Genomic DNA, 21,040 nt, shown 5'->3' with positions numbered 1-21,040 from the left:
CCCCGAGGAAGCCACCTTGACCGCGGAGCCCCCCGGGCAATGTAGCCCGGCGAATTCCAGCGCCAGGGCGACCGGTGATGCGCCTGCGAGACCGAGGGTCAGTTAGCGTGAGCACCGGTGTTACGGTGACTATATATGTATGTATGTATGTATGTATGTATGTATGTATGTATGTTGTATGTATGTATGTATGTATGTATGTATGTATGTACACTTTGAACCTGTTGCATGAACCAAAGTCTACCGAAAGTCTATACTTTAATCTTGCCTCTGCTTTGAGCCTATTGCGCATAATAAGTCAACAGGAAGTCAACAGAAATTTAACACTCTGCCAAAAATCTCTGCTTCGACATCCTACCACAAAGAACTCCACGGGAAGTATACAGGAAGACTAGACTTCGTAGCAATATCTATACTTTGAGCCTGTAGCACAGCGGATGTCTACGTGTAGTGAGTAAGAAGCATCCGCTTTGAATCTCCAACCCAAAGGAAGTCAATACGAAGTCTATATAAAATCAAAAAGTCTATACAAAAATATTTAATTTTGAGCTTCTGCCACTAGCACCTCCGTGGGCAGTACACAGGAAGTCAATATTCTACAACACAATCTATGCTTTGAGCCTCTAGCAATAATCATATATAAATTAAGTCTGTGAACAACCCATAATATATATCTTGCAAAGTTATCTGCAAGTACATAGTCAAACATATACTCTGAGCTTACATCAGAAATAAATCAGTAGGAAGCATATCAGAAACCATATACTTTATAACAAGACATATACCTTATGCTTCTGGAACAAAGTAGGCCTACGGGAAGCCTGTAAATTGTCTATACTTCAACTATATCGATATTTCAAGCATTTAGTACAACGAAAATCGATAAAAATGTTATTGGTAATTACAAATACAATTTTTTGAGCTAGACGCTCAAAGAGGTCTATACTATACTATGTCTACACGATGAGCTTCTAGTACAAAGCAAATCTACCAAAAAGCTACATAGTTTATAACAAAGGCGATACATTGGGCGTGGAGCACGAAGTATAGACTTTTTATAGCACAACGAAAGTCACCAATGATTTTTAGAGAAAGTATATACTATAAACACTGTGATGCCTCTTTCATCTCATGCGCTACGTTGACACGATAGCAACTGACTTTACCCGAGAGAAACGATTGTATAGTCAGTTTGCCAAAAAAATTCGCTATCATTCCGCCGAGTTTCGAATGATTAACAACAAATGTGCATTACGCTCTGCTGTCTTCTGAAAGGTGCAACCAACATACACTCTTTAAAAAATATATATTTCGAGTACGAAAAATCTACGTATCTCTCTACTATACACTCTAAAGGATATTAACAAACGTGACCGAGTAGTTGTCTTTCTCGAATACTGGCTTCGGATTGTCTCGAAGGAAGTCACGCTTTTAAGCAAGATAAAGGAAAATACTGCTCAATAGGAAATACGACTTGGCGACAAGAAATAAGATTTGGCGAGGACGTGGACGGCCCTAAACATACAGTCTTTTCCATTGACTACGAGTAAGACAACAGCGAGGGGTGCACAGAGTCTAGAGCGACTAGACTCTACGTAGCGAATCGAATCATCTCGATTCGATTCGCTACGGAAAGGAGGCGATCGACGATCCGCCAAAGCGAAACTTTACGGCTGCCACCCGCTATGCGCGTCGGCACAAAGAGGGCAAGTTCGCGTGTATAGGATCGCAATAATACATAAACGATAATTTGCGGGCTATTCGGGGAAGTTTGTTATGCAGGAGAGAGATCATACACGTGACGTCGTAGTGACGATAAATAATAGACGGCGAAGAAGTGGAGAAGACCTTGGCCACTCTAAGAGACATAAAGGCCGAGGAAAAGAACGAGTCACGCGCTGAGCAAAGGGATTCAGTTCGGCATCAATACAGCCGCTGTGAAACGTAGGCGCGGTACAAAGGATGACGGCGACGGGATGAAAGATCGGGTAGTGTACACGCACGCACACACGCAGAGAGAGAGATAGAGAGATAGGTTCGTTCAATAGAAACCGTTCAGGAAGCCACGTTCGCCTCAACATACGGATTCTTTCGATCGAAAGACGCTCGGTGTAAGCCGAAGGAATCTCTTTCGCAAACAGGTTTGCTCCTGCAGACAATCTGACCGCCCAACCTTTCAGCGTATAAGCCGAGGTTCGTAAGGCTCAAGAAAAAGGGGAAAATAAAATTAGGGAAAAAAAAGAACCTTTTAGAAAATATGTGCATACCCAAGCACTGTGGGAATCAATGTTATTCGGGGCGTATTGCAGTTTATCTACGGCGTCGTCTGGGGTTCCGCAAAGCATTGCTACACGGTGGAACGTGTAAGCGTGTAACGCGAGCACTTGCGTGCGCGACGCGCTCGCGTATACGCGTGACGTCACGGCGACGACAATATGTGACGGGGACAGTGACGACGACGGCCATGAAGGCTTACTGATCCATCGTACGCTCGAGGAAACGTCACAGCCTGTGGCTGCAGGGCCGATTCAGAAGGCTAGTGCGCTGCAGCTAAACTGAGGCCCGATCCAAGAAGGCGGCGAGATGTCGCGTAGCGCCTCAAACCGCCAGCTGCCACGAGCGAAGGATGGGGGCGGGGGGAGGGAATTGGCCTCTCTCTCTCGCTGTCACAAATGTATTGCTTTTATTGGACGTCACACACCATCTTGCTCGACGAATGAAGAGTCGTAAGGTTGTTGTTGTTCACCGTGGTGCCGTGAGGGCGACTGCGGCCTCGTGGGTAGAGGCGAGACGAGAAACGAGGCGATCGAGAACAGAAACCTTCCGGCTTGCTTACCGGTCTCAACGGGGCCGCTAAGAGGCAATGGCGTCCCATTAAAATATCGGCAGACTTCAACGATTCCTCACGGCTCCGGTCTCGTTCGCTGCGGAGGCAGCATGACTCTCACAGATGACAACAGCGCCGTCTTGCCGTTGCCTTGGAAACGCGGCACGTCACATCCTCGAGAACAACTCCGTGATGGGGTCAAAGTTGTATTCGTTTCGCTATACGGTGTTGCTTGACGTGGCACTAGCTCGGCAACATATGCACAGATGCCGCCTCGCTCGGAGTGTGCGTGAGACTCGAAGTCTCGATGTCCAAGACAAATGACCAGACGTGAATGTCGCGCGGCAGCTCGGAGGTTAAGCTCAACTGGCAGCCGACTACGCGCTGCCGCTTAGCGGTACTTAGCGACGGCGGTACTTAGCGGTACTTAGTTCGGTACTTAGCGGCGGCGGCTATGATGGTTGGCAAAGTTGTTGTTTTCAACCGCCATATGGTTGCCAGGTCTACGGCTTATCCAGCCGAGGATGAGATGTGGCTATGTGACCTGCGCAGCTCCGTTTTTACAGCGAAGCTGTATGTGGCTAGGATTCCGGGATTCTTTCGCGTCCGTCGACAGAAAACTATCATCATCAATGGCTCGCACCCACGTAAGCACTCATACCCACGTAAGCACTCATACCCCCGTAAGCACTCATACCCCCTTGAGCAAGCAAAAAAAAAATGCAATGGCTCTCAGCCCCGTAAGGCAGATAGTGCAAGCACTCAGCAAAGTGAAGCGAACAGTGTACAAACACTATAAACGCATAACGCCCCTCACGATTATGAGTGCAGCAGTTAAATTCGAGACCTCGAGTTCAAGGCAGGACGCCGCATAAGCGACAGAGGCTTACCTTTATCCACAATGTCAAGAAAGTCCTACAGCGAGGCTCTCGGTAAACACACTACTCACGGACGTAACGGAAGAAGCATCGTCTCGAACTTATTGCAGAAAAAAAAGCACCGCGGGCTCCATTATAGATCGGAAGAGCAGCTCAAGCCGCGGGCAGCTGTACTAACGTAGGTGCTAAGACAGCAAAGTTCAACGAGGTTGCTGCTCTACAACCAAAAAGGCCATCTTCTACTCGCTTTCGTATAAGGTGCTTGCTACAGAGAATTAAAAGGCCGAGTATCGAGACGCTCATCTGTGGTCCGAGCGGTTTCACTAAGGCAAAGGCAGAGCCAGCGTCTTCAAAGCACGTCTGCCGCTTCCCGCAACGACATGAAGAGAACGTCCCGGTAATCTTCGAAATTTAATGCGATACAACTTTGAACTGGCAAAAAACGTTCTTTTTTCGATTTGTATTTCGTTTGAGCTCGTTTCCTTCCACATGTAGCGAAAAAGACACGAGTGACGTTAGTGTGCACATTTAGAAATTTAGGTCGTCTTCGTGACAATGACGTCGACCGCGACCGGTCAAAGCCCCGGCGAAGGTCAGACACAACTGACCACGGCAAACTTGAAACTAAAATAGTAATAATAATAATATCTAAAGTTGATGCTTCAGCAGAAGCCAAAGGCGACCACAGTGTGATTAAAGATATGTACATAAAAATTGTTTGCACATGAATATGTAAACGTTGACTATTTCTTTAAAAAGGATATTGAACAGCTTGTTCCCTGTAGGTACGCTGCGGACCGGCTCTTTGTTTAACACTCACAAGCTAGAATGACCTGCACTACAGACATGTTTAATTATTGATCAAAGAATTCGTTTACCAAATCTTTACGCAACGGCGGCCGCAATGTCGGTTTTATATTTTGTTTCTATGGAAGTGTAGGTGGCGTTGCTGCGGGTAAATCCAAAATATTTCCTGAAAAGATAAACAAAAACAAAAAAGAAGAAAGCTATCCGAGTGTACCGCCACTTGTTTTCGACCAAAATCAGATTTACCCTTATTAGGAATAAAGTGAATAATAAAAAAAGACGTAACGTTATCAATGCCACTTCAGCAATCGTAAACAAATTAAGGCATTAGAGGACGAAAATTTTACCACTAATTCGTACAAGTATGCAGAATGTGGCAGAAATTTGTGGCCAATACAGCCGAACGCGACATAATCTCTTACCACACCCCGACTTCCGCGGTATATACGAGCTCTGTTAGAAAAATATCCGAGCTTTGGCCGAATAAAAAAAAACTGACACAACTGAAGCGTTGGAAACCTAATCACCCTCAAAGTAGAGCTCCTTGGGACTCCACACACTTCTCCCAGCGGTGCTGCCACTGTTGGAAGCATTCCGAGAAGGCCTCTTTCGGAATGGAGCTTAGCTCAGCTGTCATTGCAGCCATAATGTCCTCCGTTGTCTGAAATAGCGCTCCTTTCAATGGCCTCATGATTTTGGAAAACAGGCAGAAGTCGCAAGGGGGCCATATCAGGAGAGTAAGGAGCCTGTTGAACTACAGGAGTCTGGCATTTCGCCAAAAAAAGTCTGAATCAAGTGCGAGGAATGTGCAGGAGCATTGTCGAGATGGATGCGCCAATTTCCTATTGACGACAACTCCGGTCTCTTGCGCCACACAGCATCACGTAGGCGACGGAGGACATCCCTGTGGTACTCTTTGGTGATTGTTTGACCCTGTGGTGCGTACTCGTGGTGTACCACACCGCGGGAGCCAAATAAAGCAGTCAGCGTCACTTTGACGTTGCTGCGCACTTGGCGGGCCTTCTTTGGTCTTGGTGACGTACAATGCTTTCTCTGCGACGACTGGGATTAGGTTTCAGGGTCGTACCCGTACACCCAAGACTCGTCACCCGCGATTATGGTGATCATGATGTCGGGGTCGCCGTTTGTGGAATCTAGCACGTCCTGTGAGACTTCAACACGAAGTTGCTTTTGCTCCACCGTGAGCAGCTACGGCACGAATTTCGCCACAACTCTCTTCATGGCCAAATATTCGGTCATAATGGAAGGTGCAGAAAAAGTGCTGATGCCCACCTCTTCCGTAGTTTATCGGATAGTCACACGACGGTACCGCATCACCACAGCGTTCACTTCGGCAATGACCTGGTCATTTCGGCATATTGACGGCCGACCGGAGCGTGGCTCGCTCTCCACCGATGTGCGGCCATCTTTAAACCGCTTGTGCCACTCCTTAATCTGTGTGCTGCTCATGGCATCGTCACCGAAAGCCGTCTGAATCTTCCGAATGGTTTCCATTTGGCTATCGCCCAGCTTCTAGCAAAATTTGATGCAGTAGCGCTGCTCCAGTGGCCCCGCCATTTTTCTTGCAATAAAAAACCGACGGGAGCACTGCGCACTACCTTACTCAAACGCGGCGACCCAGCGACTGACGCTATCGGCAGGGGGGGGGGGGGGGGGGGGGAATTCGCGCATGCACACGAAAGTTCAAGGTCGGCTGATGCAAGCGCGCTTGTTTCATATGCATCAGGTGTGCGCAAAAAAAAAAAAAGGTCGGATACTTTTCTAACAGACCCCGTATACTATTGCTTTTAAGAAAAGCGACGCACAATGGAGAAAGCGATAATCATTTCGATTCGAAAGCATTATACGGGTTACTCGAGGAAATTCGGAGTCGTGGGTTATCACCGACGCACAGTTAACAAAGAGGGAGAGGTGGCTGGAGGCGAGGAGGAGGAAAACGGATCGACTGGTGAGGAGAAGGCGGGCGCAGGCGCTGACGTCCACGTCACGTGATAGCGTGCCATAATCATCATCGCTTGGTGGGTTGCGCCGGTCGCGTCGCAACCGTACCGCGGCGCCGGTGTTGCGGCATGAAATGATGATGATGATGATGATGATGATGATGATGATGATGATGATGATCATAACCGAGGCAGTGGGACCTACTCACTAAGGGGGATGGGCCAACAGTCGGGTCTACTTCGTAAATTTATTAGCAGCATGAATTACAGCGATGCGGTTAGCCTCTAGCTTTTCGGGGCTTTTCGTGTCTGTCCGCAAAAAAAGAGAAAAAAAAAGGAAAAAAAATGCATATCTCCTTTGGAATCAGGCATACAGCAGACATCTCAGTATTCGTCTCAATAAAGAAAAGCACAAAACAAGCGCCAGAACCACACGATGGACGATAAGGCGCCTGTGAACAATGCGAGGCACGTTCCTTCTTCCGGCATGTCTTTCCCGGTAAAGCCTACGGTTGCATAAGCTGCACCGGTGAGAAAGGGGCAACAGCAGCATACGAATCAGTGAGTGACGTCACCAAACTTCAGATATAAAATTCAGATCCGCCTGGCAACTCATTCAGTTCGTTGCAAGACCGCTATGGGTAGACCACGCAAAGACCCCCTAAGAGCAGCGTGAATACGACGAGCGTCGAAGAGTGCAAAATCGTAATGCCCAACAACGGTGTCGTGCTAAGACGAGACAGAACAATAAAACATTTCACATCCCCATCGACGGCATTCGAGTGGCTTTCTAACAGCTTCGCTGGCCATCTGTTTCGCAGGGTCGGGATGGCGAGTCAAATTTTTTTCAGAAAATGTAATTACGATAAATGAATGAAAGGCAAGCAGAATAGAGATACATCGCTCTTGAAAAGTCATTCTGTATGAACAATAATGAAGATATCTAAAAGACACGATGAGTGAAAAAAAAATGACCGACGAGATTAACAATGAAATCACTGGGATTTGCAAAGGAATTTCTCTATGACGATACGTCACATCATTTGGGGAGTGTCGCAGCAGGAAAGCCTCGAAATAAAACAAAACAGGAGCGCTCAATGACATGCCAAGCTTCATGAAAGGAAAAGGTAATACTTCAACTTTTTCAACACTTTTGCGTCAAAGTGAGAAAAAGCAGAGCTCAGAAGAAAAAAAAAAACTCTATTAATGTAAAATTTTGCTCTGTTTCTCTTTGAGTATTTCTTGAATGGCTCATTGATAAGGAATTAAAGGACTATCGTGTAGAGGGACCAAAGACAACACCAAGCGAGTTTCCAGATCCCGTGCCAGAAGGGTCTTAAAGCGAAAGCTTTGGTAATGAAATCCGCAAGAAGTATCAGCGCTGAGGTTTCGACGAGAAATGGTATCTAAATAGAAGGACGAAATTTTGCCCTAACTTTCTCTAGTGAAAATGAACCTTTTCCCGCCTCGTCTATCAAACCGGTGCTTTAAATATATATTTATTTATCAACGATGGTTGACAATGTAAGCGAATAAAGCGAGCGAACGAACGAACGAACGAACGAACGAACGAACGAACGAACGAACGAACGAACGAAGGTCCGGTGGGCTCGTTTGATAATAGAGCTGTTAAGACGTAACCAGTAACATAATATATGAAAAAGGCAAATCCTGGACACTTCACGTTGTACTTGCAGGCTGAACAGCATGTAGGACTAGGCATAATGCTGAAATTGTGTGGGTAAACGGAGAATATACATCTAACATTCCAATTCGGGACGTGTGCGAAAATTTCAGTTACGTTATTTTGATGGGGGTCTCATATATCACTAGCATATTCTGATCGTGGCCTAATGGCAGTTATACAGGCTAATAAGTTTTACTCGAGGAGGAGCAAGGGCTAGGTTACATTTGAGAAAACCTAGAAACCACCATGCTAGAATCGATTCCCGGAAAAACAAAAACAAAAAAAAAAACAAAAAAAGATTTCGCCCTGTATTTAACGGCGTTTCACCAGTGAAGCCAAACAGACGACGTTCATGGGGGGATTGTGACGTCACAGGAGCCGTATCCTTGGCAACGCTTTGAAGCTGCGGGTGGCGACTTCGCGTCGGCGCTTTCAGGGGGCGTTAGGCGTCTGCAACGGGATTTGCTTCCGACCTGAAGGGTTAAACTGATCAGCAGTCGGTATAGGTATGAGACGATAAGAGTATTGGTGTAGTAAAACCAGGGAAGAGATTGATAGAACAGGAGTCATTGCGATTGTGTGGGCATAACGGTACAGTATGGCGATAACGGTTTCAAATACGAAAGTTAAAGATCGGGATCAGATAGGCGGAAGGCTAGATAGCGATAGATGTAGTGTAACCTGAACGAATCAGGCAGGCTGGGTGACTATTTGTCCTCGCTCCGTCTCAAAGGTATGCCAAAAAATATCATCATAATCAACAACATCATATTCATCAACTGCGAAGGTGCCTCGATGAGCGCGCCCCCGTACGGCGCGTATCAAGGCACCCTAAGCCTAGTTGAAGATAACAGAGAGCAAGATAATGAAAGCCCGCCAGGGCGCTTGCACATTCTCTTCAAGGCCTCGCACCGGGAAGTGTGTCATTGCGTGTCGTTCTTTACATGACAAGGGACGTAAAACGTTGTGTGCACTGGTACAGCGTCGTAAATAGTTGCCTATAGCACCGTGCGATACGTATACCGGTTGAGAACTCTCGCGCATTATATTGCAGATAGCTTTCAATCCTTCTCGAAATTAACTAGGAACCACGCGATTACGTAACACGCGTTCACATCGAATATGATATCACACGCGTGCGAAACTGGATGAAAATGCGTCCCTCATGATCTTGCCCCACCAGCCTCCGACAAAATCGACGCTAGACAGCTTTAGATTAGGGGACGCAAGCGGCTAGCATACGCAAGAACTAGGGGCCACGGTGCTGCGCATGCGCAGACACTTACATCTTGGTCTGCGCATGCGCAGTACCGTGGCCCCTAGTTCTTGCGCACGCAAGCCGCTTGCGTCCCCTAACTTAAAGCTCTCTGCCAATTCGACACAGTCGGTTGTGTCGTCACGGGCGGTGGAACGCACAACCGTGACGTAGTACGTGTCCTTCTATACTGCAGCGAAACGACGTGAGAACCCAGAACGCGGCGTAAAAAACACGTGACAACCCGCCACACGACATTACATCTCGATATATTAGCGGCCCGTGAAAACGAAAAGCACTTTTTTTAAAATTACATCAAAAGATTACTTACACGAGGAGACAGCAACATTGTCCACGTACCTAGTAGTCCTGCTTCTGGCATCATTTGGAGGCATTTAAACGAGAAACAGTTTTTTTTATCGCGTTAGTAACATGAAGGCCATTACGAATAACCGACACGAAAAGCTATCATCTTCCACAGCTGTCTTCCGAGTCTCGAGAGGATATATTTAGATGAATAAACAACGTCGTACATGTTATCCAGCGTCCACGGCTCTGAGAGAACTCGTTCAGAAGTGTCGTTCAAAGAAAGACGTTGCTTTGTTTTTGTTTTTTTGTTATTTTTATTGTTTTTTTTATTGTCTTCAATAGGAAGTAGTGACGAGCACCATGCAGGCCTGCATGTACGATCCGTCCGCAATCGCGTATGTAGGGCGGGACAATGACAACATCAATCACCGAAGATATGAGCACGCGGGTACACCTGCAAGTAGACCTAGTTTTTTTTTTCCCCTAGATTAAGATTCTTTTCTTTTTGAGCGGGGTAGACGAGCTCAGGATGACACGTCACTGTTTCAACGGGACAGGCAAACAAGAAGGCAGGTGGACGGGACTGACAGATGGCGCATTCGACGCAGGCAAGATGTATTCAGGTTGAGCATAGTGGTGACGTATATAGCCATTCGCGTGTTTCCAGTGCAATCGTTTGATCGACTGAAAAAAAGATCTGACTTAACTTTGTTCGCTTGCTTTGCGTGAAATATACTAGCAATTGCTATTGCACAGCTGTTCTTAATGCTCACGCAGCTTCTGCCTCCCCCCCCCCACCCACATTCTTTTTGTTTGCTTGATGGTGACTGGATAAGTTCACAGGAGGTTGATTCACTGTAGTCTGCTGGCATTTTCTTTTTTTTATCAGGATCCCTCTGTGCTCTGCATTTCAATGCAGTCTGCATTGCTATAAAATGCTAATGCAATGGGGGTTTACACGTACCGCGTCAACTGTATTATTTTTTAAATTTCCTTTTACAACTTTCAACACTGTTCCTCATTAATAATAACAGGCGTACCACAGGCAAGCGAACGAGTCGCGATGCCGTTTAACATTTACATAAGTGATGGAGTATGAATCAGGCTGCCCGTTTAATAATGTACGCCGACGATTGCAGGGTGTTCTTTTCACTTCGGCGACTTAATCATCTCACCTCGTACTGTTAGCTAATGACGCGCTGCGAACAGTGATTAATCGGAGTATGGCAAACATTTATTAACAAAGGTTGCGATATTCCAATCAATTCATCAATTTTTTTATTGTATAGGTTCGATACACACCTCGGTGATAACAAGACTGGGTTAGTACGAACGATGTTAGAGCACTGCAGATTACTTCCAGCGACAAGCTAAACTACAATCTGAGATTCCCGTCAGAATGAAGTTGCCTTAATTAAGGTTGCGAAAGGCATGCGGCCCATACTTTCCGGGATTGGAGATTTAGTTTAACTCAAGATTACATTTTCATTTTACAAAGCCATGTTTCATTTGCGCACGCGCGCGCACGCACGCACGCACGCACGCACGCACGCACACAATACCACGGCCTTGTTCGGGAAACGACTACGCAAAAGTAACAAGCTGAACCTGCAAACGTCGAAGAAGAAAGCGTTCGACCATGTCGGAAATGCCCAATTTGACGGTCGTACACGTTGCACCCTACTCGAATCGTGCGTTTCTGCCAGAGAACATCTGCTCAATCTCAACGTTCAACTTTAATTACAAACATAACGTGTATGTGTGTATGTATGAATGTATGTATGTATGTATGTATGTATGTATGTATGTATGTATGTATGTGGAAGCAAACACGACTCAAACTGTTTCTTTTTTTTTTCGGGGACTCCGTATGGTTTTTAATTGGACTGCCACGTATCATTACAAGTCTTGCAAATTTCGTAAACAGCTTGAATATTGAGACGAACCTATAACTCGGGCCTAACTCCGATACCTGCCTATTCAAGTACATGGAAAACGCAGAATTGCTTTTATGAGGAAACCTCTAGACCGATTTTATTCAAGTTTATTGACTATGAGAGATATATTAGTTAAAATTCTACTGACTGCAAAAAGGAGTATTTTTACTCACCGGGCCTGACCCTTTTTTTAAATGCCGAAAATTGGTATCTTTTAGAAGCACGAAGTTAGAAAATTCGAATTCGCAAACTTCGTGCTTCTATCTTTTTTTTTCCTTTTACGTAGCTCCGCGCAAAAGCCAGATTTCGCCAGTCCTGTAAACTGCATCCATTAGAGAATCTCAAGCGGACAAATTTGGTACATATTAACTGACAGCTTACGTGAATTCGTATTAACGCTTATAAGAGTTTTAGAAAAGCCTTATTCATAAATTACTTATACACTTCGCGAGCGTGTATAACACCAGTTTTGTACGCTTCAGACGTGATATTAAATGCAGTTTTCATAATTGCGATATCGTTTTTCATTCGTGAGCTACAGATTTGCTAACGCCATAGTTTCGTTTTCTCTTTAGTTTTGTAATGTTCAACAATTCTTATTATAAAATTCGAAAGCCTCAATAAAAAAAACCGCTTGCAACAGTCATAAGAAATTAATAGTTTTCTTTAAATGTAACAATCCCCATTAAATTCGGTGCTGCGGTTGGCGAGAAAGAATATTTTTCCTTTTCCCATGTACTTGGACAGGAAGCCCCGAGCTAAACCTTCCCGTTAAAGGGCCCCTCACCAGGCCCCAAAGCAAATTTCGGTTATACGCTGGAAGTTGTCACGCGTCCTCTAGGGAGCGTTCTGTCGCAAAAACGTTTCAAATCGGCTCATTAATAGCCGAGATATGATTTCTGCAGGCGAGCTCCACTGCCAAGCGAGACGCTCTCTCCCCTCGCCACTTTCGGCGGAGCTGTCACCTCGACCATGCAAGTGCGAGCTGATTGGCTAGTTGAGCATTACGTCACGCAAAGGCGATATTATCGCCGAAAGGTGATCGTCCGAGAACACACGCCAAACTAATTATGCTTGTCAATTAAGCCTATTTATTCCCGCAAGCCACTTATCGTACTATAGTCCAGTGTTGGGCAACTTAGCGAGAATGTCGCTAAATTTTTGGCGAGTCGTTAGTAACCTCTACGACAAATCTGGCTTCCCCGAGTCCTGGCGAATTTTTTATTGACGTAACTATAGCCGGTAAGTGGCCCCCGGTGAAACTCCTCAAGGAAAATTCAACAGTGGGTTTAGTTTATTGAACATGATCACAACATAGTACACGAAAACAACGAGAGGACCAGAGTGGAGCAGCAAGTATACGCCAAATACGGGACACCGCGCACAAACTTCTCTAAATTTTTTTACAAAATAAGCAGTTGATTGCTCGCGCTTGGTGTCCGGCGATGACGCATACTTGTTCTAGTCGTCGTTTTCACGTACTAAATTAGGTGTTCTCAAGGTACTTGTGGTTAAGTTCGTTGCCTCAACCCCGGTTTACCGCAGGGGTGATATGCGCCTCTATTTGGCGCTGCAGTCGACTCTCGTTAATTCAAACTCGGCTAACTCGAATTTTTGCTTAATACGAACGCACTGGAAAGTTTCCACGAGAACCCGTACATTGCCATGGAAGAACAACTCGCTTAGTTCGGACGCGGAAGCGTGCCGCTTCGGTTAATCCAACCCCTTCCGGTCCCCTCCTGCGCGCAGCGGCTGCTAGAGCTTGAAAAACAAGAAATTCTGCGGACGGTGCTACTGCTTCATTAAGCACGAAGCTGATCCACTTTACTTTTATTTTATTTTCAGAGCTTTCAGGACTTTACTTTTCCTATTAGTTCAACGCTTACGGCGCTCATTGCGGCATGCCGGTCGAGTCACGCTTCAATAGGCAGAAGCAGAAAGACTTTACAATAAAAAACATATTTGAATTCGTTCATATTAGCCGCCGTCTGTTAACTCGATCTTTCGGATAATTCGACCAAATCTCGAGGTCCCTCAACGGTCGAATTAATGGGAGTCGGCTGTACTTCTAAAAGCATAGCGAGGACGTTATTAGTGAGCCGTCTCCGGGTGCACGAAAGCTGCTTTTTCAAGTAAAACGCAATTTTGAGATCTGAAAGCATTTTTTTTTCAAAATTGGTGGTTTGCTTTTTCTTTTTCAATATCCGACCGGCCACTCGACACCGCAGAAGATAATTTAAATCAATTGGTTAAAAGCATTATATTAACCAGGTCATGTAATAGCAATTAAAACGTGATACAGGCCTAATTTCAAGCAACCCGTCGTCATCGCTTCGCGACTTTTCGCTAATGGTGCAATGTTCTGGGCTCCGATTTTGTCATCTTGTCGAAGAAAAAAGAAGTCACCAGCACAATACAAATGGTTTGCACTGACGCCATCGGAGCCGACATGCTAGCGCACCGGCGCGGTGATAAGCTGGGTCTCTGAACTCACGTGAATGCTATCCATTACTTGCCCGGATATGTAGGAATGTATTTATTTGTGAACTGGCTATCTTCAATGCGTATTTTCTTTTTCAGTTCGAATTCGTTTACGCTAATAACTTTTTTGAGGGCTGACACGATATTAATTTGTTTCTTCTTTCGAGCCCTCGTAATCGGGTGCATACACCGCGATACAAAAGTTAAAACGGAAGTCAATAATCAGTAAAGTACAAACAGCACCACAATGCGGTTTTCACAGAAACGCCCATACACCCATGAAAAAAAAATTAGTGATAAAGCATTTTACTGTCTGAAAAACCGCATCTGCCACCGACAGGTGGCGCAACACGTAATTATTGTAAATATAGTCATCTTTGCGACAAAATTATTTCCGGTTAAAAAGAGTGTGTTCGTTTTGACAACCGATGCTCATTCCCTGGCTTCCTCTCGAGGTCCCTTTTCATGGCAGCCGTAAAGATTAGCCGCACTGCTGCGACAGACTTCGTCGCGAATACGGCAAGAAAGAGAGACAGCGAGAGAGTTAGAGAGAGCGAGAGAAAGGCAAAGGAAAGACAGGGAGGTTAACCAGAGATTATCTCCGGTTGGCTACCCTGTACTGGGGGAGGGGCAAAAGGATGCGATAGGTGAGAGAGGAAAGGATAAAAAAAGGAAAAAGAAGAAAAGAGAAAGAAAACCCACACACACACACACACACACTCGATACACACGAACTGTTTCTGTGGCAAGAAAGAAAAACCATCCAAGTTCCACGCACTTACCCCTGAACCGGCGCATCAAACGAGCCATGACGGTTGCGGTGCGAGGGGTCAGCAGACCACGCCTTTCATCGGCGACGAGCTTTTCCCGGCACACTCTGTTCGTCTATACGAAACATAAATGGGCCCCGAGACGCGCGAACCTTTGCGCAGAGCGCTCGAGCATCGCGCGGAAAGCCGAATGAAGAGTGACACCAAGGCAACTACACTTTAATACGCTCGGGACACCGCGCTGAGGGCTGCGTGACTTGCGTATCCGGGTGACTGTACCGATGTTCACAAAGCATTCACTCTAAAAAAAAAAAAATGTTTACACCCTTCGGGTTGTATTTTGTCCCCAAAAGATAATCGTCATCCGTTTTGCCCGCATTTCCTTTCTTTATCGCTGCGAGCCCGGTGCTTCCCAGTCGCGAAAGGCTTGCGGGTTATCATCATGACGCAGTATTCTCGACAGGAAAGTAGTGGGCGCCGCATTTTCAAGAGAGGAAACGCAAGCAAGGCAGATGGCGATTATCGTTGTGGGACAAGATAAGCCCCGAAGGGTGCAAACTTTCTTTTTTTTTTTTTAGAGTGTTGTCCATGAAACCGAGCGCTAACGCAAGAATAGCGCGTTATTCGCCGAGCAGCGCAACACTGAAGCGCTCTTAAAAAGTGGAGGAAAAAAACAGAGTAGGTGAAGCGTAAACTCGCAAAGGGTCATGGGACGCGTCGTCTGCTCGGCGCTTCCGGTTCAACAGGTTCCGGTGCACGATTCTCCGTTCGCGGGGTGTCGCTCCGCGCTTTGCTCTCTAGCTTGGTGGCGCAGCCCACCGCCCCGTTCCAAAGGGGACGATCATAACATCCATCCATCCATCCATCCAACCATCCATCCATCCATCCTGTGCACCTTCATCGCAAGGTATCGCCCATACGCTGCTGTTTCTAGAGCCTAGAGATGGTGGTCGCATCGATGACCGAGCCCGAGATCTAAGCATAGAGAAGTCATTTAAAATTATTCTTTTTAGTAGACTTGTTCGAACAGTTGGACTACACCTATGCATGCTGTCGCAGTTTCGTGCTTATCTCGAATGACGAGTAGCACTTTCTCGTTCTCACGTCAGTTCGAGTCAACGACGTATCCTGCTTTGTTTTTCGGCGTTAATTCTACCGGTGTCGCTAGCACGAGGCTCCGGATTCGACTTCGAGGTACGGGTAAAACGATTTCGAGGGAAGAAAAACGTGGGCTCCAATCCATGCCGTGAAGGTGGCTGGCCAGCGAAGCTGTGGTATCAACTGATCCGATAGACCAATGTGACGTATACATGGCCTCGAACTGGGTCCGGCCGAGCCCGAGCAGGACGCCATTGTGCATATTGACGTTGCTGTTCTTTTCGTCGCTCATCACATTCGCGCTGCTCTTCAAGTGTCCTAACTGCACGTGGCTTGCTTCGGGCAGGAACCGCTGCGTCCTGCCTAGCCTGAGCACTACGCCGTTGTGCATATTGATCTTGCCGTTCCCGTCGTCGCTCACCATGTTCACGGTGCTCTTTTATATGCGTGTTCTTTCCGTAGCGCTGTCAGAACACAAATGAAGTCAGTTGCTAGGCGGGTTGTTCTTATACGTATCATGCGTAGCTACGTCACTCCCCGCTTCGTATGCTACAGTTGAGCTTCCCCACAAGTGCAGCTTATGCAACCGTAATGTTTACCGGCAAACACTGACGGCGAACGCTACGCGCGAAGGCGAGCTTTCTGGTTCTTTTTGTTTCTTTCCCCAGCACGGCCGGCGCCGCGAAAACGCAGAGGCGAGCGCCATCTGGTGACACTGCAAGGAACCCAGCGGCGCGCACTCCTTGCAGTGATTGGCTGAGTGTTTGCTTACAGACACGACATATGCACTGGGGAGGGGGGTAGAGGTAAAAAAAGCTGTAAGAAAGCTATACAATATGTGTATATATATATATATATATATATATATATATATATATATATATATATATATATATATATATATATATATATATATATATATATATATACACACACACAAGCCCACGTCAAGTTTCTCCGCCGACGCCAGCGCTTGTCATTCCCCTACCGGAGCAAGCCGAACCTTCACGGGTGGTCACGCCTGCCGTCCTCCACTTATCGCTTCGTTCAGCTGCACCGCGCTCGCGTTGCAGGTGGTCGCCTCTTTATTCAAACGATCAACACTGGTTGAAGGAGGGATGTCTCTTGAGCCAGCGTTTCGACAATGGCACTTGTCATCGTCGAGACAACAAATGCCGCGGTGCCCAAAGGAAACACGCGACCCTGAAACTGGTAGGCGCATATGTGTTGTAGTGCATGATGACAAATCGAAATGTTAAAAACGAGACTGCGTTAGCCGCAGCCGATTCCTTCAAGCGGTCGTAAGAATGCGAAATAGACGAGTCCTCACAGGTGAGCAGGGCCTGTCAAACCCAGGGGCTTAATTTTTCGCGAGAGCAGGGTGTAGAGATATACTCTATTGACAATTAAACAGACGAGCAATAAAAAAGTTTCAGAAAAGGTTAACAGAAAGTGAGTTGCATCAACAGACTCATATTGCAGCTGACTGCTTTCATTTCACATTTGCTCTGCTTACTCAATCCGCTCGGTGGTTATACAGCGTTACGCTGCTTAGCACGAGGCTTTGGATTCGATTCCCGTCCACGGCGACTGCATACCGAGAGATTTAATAAAAAAAAAAGAGAAAATGCTCGTGGGCCGTCTTGGAGTGTGCAGTCAAGAACAGGAGATGGCAAAAATAAATGCTGAGGCCTCCACCACGGTGTCTCACATAGTCCACTTTCCAGCTTCTGGACGCTGTAAACCCCGAAATTCAACATGACTTAACGCTTTTCACACTGCTGTACTCTGGAAGAATAACACAGCGTTATGCATATTTAACACATGCGGGATAACAGAGAAAAACAACGTAAATCTCTTCATTTTGCGTACGTATCGCAAAACAAACGCAGCGTAAGGAGTGAGAATAATTAAATCACAGCCTTCCGGCTCTGAAAGCGTGGAATGCAAATTAATCAGGACGCGCACGACGTAAGTTAAATATCCATACTCGCTGCAGGCACGCGAGAGTGACCATAACATAATGCTGACTCGCATTTCATTAAGAAGCATGAAATTACCATATGTGTCCACGCTCGCCTTCGTTTAAGCCACGATCGAAATTATTTAATAATCGATCTCCTCCTGTGTTCCTGCCTTGTCCGTGTTTATTTTGCGCTCTCTCTCACCCATGGATTCGTACCAGCTTTAAAAAAGAAATTACCTCATGCTAACGCTTAATTGTTTAGCTGGTAAATTACTGTATGAAAACATGTTTTTCTTTAGAGACATTTATTATGTGCTGCGGGTAGGAAAAGAAAAAATAAAGCTAGGCAGACGCGCATTTCCTTCGCATAAGCACTTCATTTTTTTCGTGGCTTTCTTCCGCGACGTTGCCTTAACGATGCAGGGCTAGCTATGTTTTCGCGATGTTTCAACGGTGAAAATAATTATTTCAGCTTGATCCAGACCAGATGGCGTAGACGTCCTTCGACACGAAGAACTCGTGGCAAACCATCACCGTAACGTTTAAACACGTAGCCCGGCAGCCACGGAAAACTGTGCTTCGATAATGCAGCGAAAACGGAGGACAGTGCGCTGTACCCGCGGCCGTTGTAAAGATTTTCCGGTAGGTGGCGTCCCCAACTGGCGCCGCAGCGCCTCCACGCGGTGCTGTGGTATTCTATACGTTCACATCCACGAAAGGAACGACAGACAAACGACATAATTCGCAACGCGAGGTGTTTAAGTGGGGCAGAGCGAGCGTTCTGTTTGTTTTTATTCACTTCCGCTTAAAACCCCTTAAACTTCGTAAAGTAGCGACAATCTCCTCCTCCGCTTTCACTCCTCCTCGTTTCTCTCCTCTCTTTCACGCTCCCTCCTCGACAGTGGCGCCGCCTGCACCGCTCCAGCGTAGCAACGGCGCCAACATGCGCTCCTCGCCACTCCGTAGACGCTTCTCGAGCAAAAATGGCGGTGAAGCACGGCGCGAGGGCACACGTGATCTCATTAGGCCAATAGCGACGCGGCGTGGGCCTCGGCCAGAGCGCGCGAGGAAGACGCGGCATTTCTCAAAGCGTGCCGCTACTTTGCGAAGTTTAAGGGGCTTTACAATTCCGCTCTCTCTCTCTTTCTCTCCCTATATCTCCCACGTTTTTCCCACGAGCGAAAGCGGAGCGCGGAGGCGACACCAAACGCCCTCTGGATGCAACGACGCGAAACAACTACATGCCGCTGGAATTGTCAAGGTCACCGCTCCGAGTTTCATCGGCCGAACCCGGAGTCCGTGCAATACCGCGGGCCGATCCGCGGCGATCTAAATTTTGTTGCTTCATTACTCGATCACGACATACGGGCCGGTAGTTCGTAAATCATTTCTGTGGGGGGCTTTATAATGTGTTTTGACTGCGTATGATCTTTTTTTTTCTGTGTGAATTTGGTGCTGAAACCGCACCCTATATTGTAGAGCCTTTCTTCGCGCTACAAACCGACTAACACCACGATAGAGGCTGCAGATATTGGCTCCGCACAACAAAGCACAGTAGTATACAAACAATATGCGCACAATAATGAAGCTGAGTTAGTCCGAATAACGCACGTGCATGAGTGCGCCGCACCCCGATGGGCGCTCCTTCTGCAGTACCGGCGTTACTTTGTGACGTCAAACCCCGCGCATCGATCGATCGGACTTGATATATACGTCTCCAAGTGTATATCTCTAATACTCGCATCGCACTACCTCTTCTTGATAAGGCAAATACTGCACAAAAGTGGAGAAGGCAGACTTGGCCGGCGCGCTGCTTCAAGAATCGCCTGGTAGCGAAAGTCGCAGCAAAGATGCAAAATACCGCTGACTGGAAACGACGAAGCCTCTAAGGAAGTCTGAGTGCGCACAAGCGCCGTCTCGACTATACGTACATTAAACGTCGAGCCTTAGACGTTATATATGCATCGCGAATGAGTGAGTTACGAGCGCATCAGGCGTCGGCGCTGTGTCTGCGACACACCGTGATTGGCTGCTCCGAATGGAGCCGTAAAGGCGCGGAGTCAAAGTTAGAACCTTCTATCTCCTTCCACTCTCCCCCACCGAAAAAGCAGCACTAACCAAACAAAAAAGGCAATTCGCGCCCAGACCTCGTCACCCCCCCCCCCCCCCACACACACACAAAAGAAGGCAATTTGCGCCCACTTGCGACGCTGCATAGTAGACACACACTGAACGCAGCGATCCGACACGAAACTGGCAATTACGCCTCGCGTATTTGTCAAGCGTATTGAACCATATACGACAAGGCGTGTAGGCTGGATTGCGCCGAGAAGCAGCGTCTGTATATAGTGGGTGGAAGATTGATTCGCTCTTGCAGTTGACATTTGCAAGAGAGAAACGAAAAACGGGATTCAAGGGCTGTGTGGGTAGAGAAAGCTAAATGGTGACTTTAATCAGAAGCTGGAAATGTCAGAAATCGCGACACTGGTAATCTATCTATCTATCTATCTATCTATCTATCTATCTATCTATCTATCTATCTATCTATCTATCTATCTATCTATCTATCTATCTATCTATCTATCTATCTATCTATCTATCTACCTATCTATCCATCTATCCATCTATCCATCTATCTATCTATCTATCTATCTATCTATCTATCTATCTATCTATCTATCTATCTATCTATCTATCAAGAGTGCATTTGCTTGTGCGTAAGCTTTAAGTTCACTTCACTTTAATATGTAAAGACCCCTTTACAGGGACATTTCAATATTTAAGGTTTGGCAAGGTATAAGTGGCGGGAATACCATGAGTACATATTTTGCATAATAAACAATTAAGCACACGAACAAGGAAATACAAGAGGCAAGTGTTAAATGCACGCAGCGCATATATACATACATACATGCCCAAATATTCCGAACCAGAAGTGCACAAGTACTGCGTTCGATACAGGCATCAGTTTCGCTGTGATTTGCGCGCGTAGTAGCTCGAGTTCACGCGCACACGGCTTGTATTCGCGTTTGTACGTTCGTGTAAGTGCTCGTGTAAAATTATC

The 21,040-nt window shown here is 46.4% G+C and overlaps 1 long non-coding RNA gene across 1 annotated transcript in view; it reads right to left on the bottom strand.

The window, feature by feature from the left end:
- LOC129384315 (uncharacterized) overlaps window positions 1-21,040 on the bottom strand; it is a 207,999-nt gene continuing 186,959 nt past the window's right edge. Inside the window, exon 5 of the long non-coding RNA XR_011896122.1 lies at window positions 1-83. This is a non-coding gene — a long non-coding RNA (uncharacterized lncRNA). The remainder of the gene's footprint in view (window positions 84-21,040) is intronic.

The sequence above is a fragment of the Dermacentor andersoni genome, chromosome 8 (genome assembly GCF_023375885.2).
Source record: "Dermacentor andersoni chromosome 8, qqDerAnde1_hic_scaffold, whole genome shotgun sequence".
Classification (NCBI taxonomy): domain Eukaryota; kingdom Metazoa; phylum Arthropoda; class Arachnida; order Ixodida; family Ixodidae; genus Dermacentor; species Dermacentor andersoni.
This window is presented reverse-complemented; position numbering and strand designations above follow the sequence as displayed.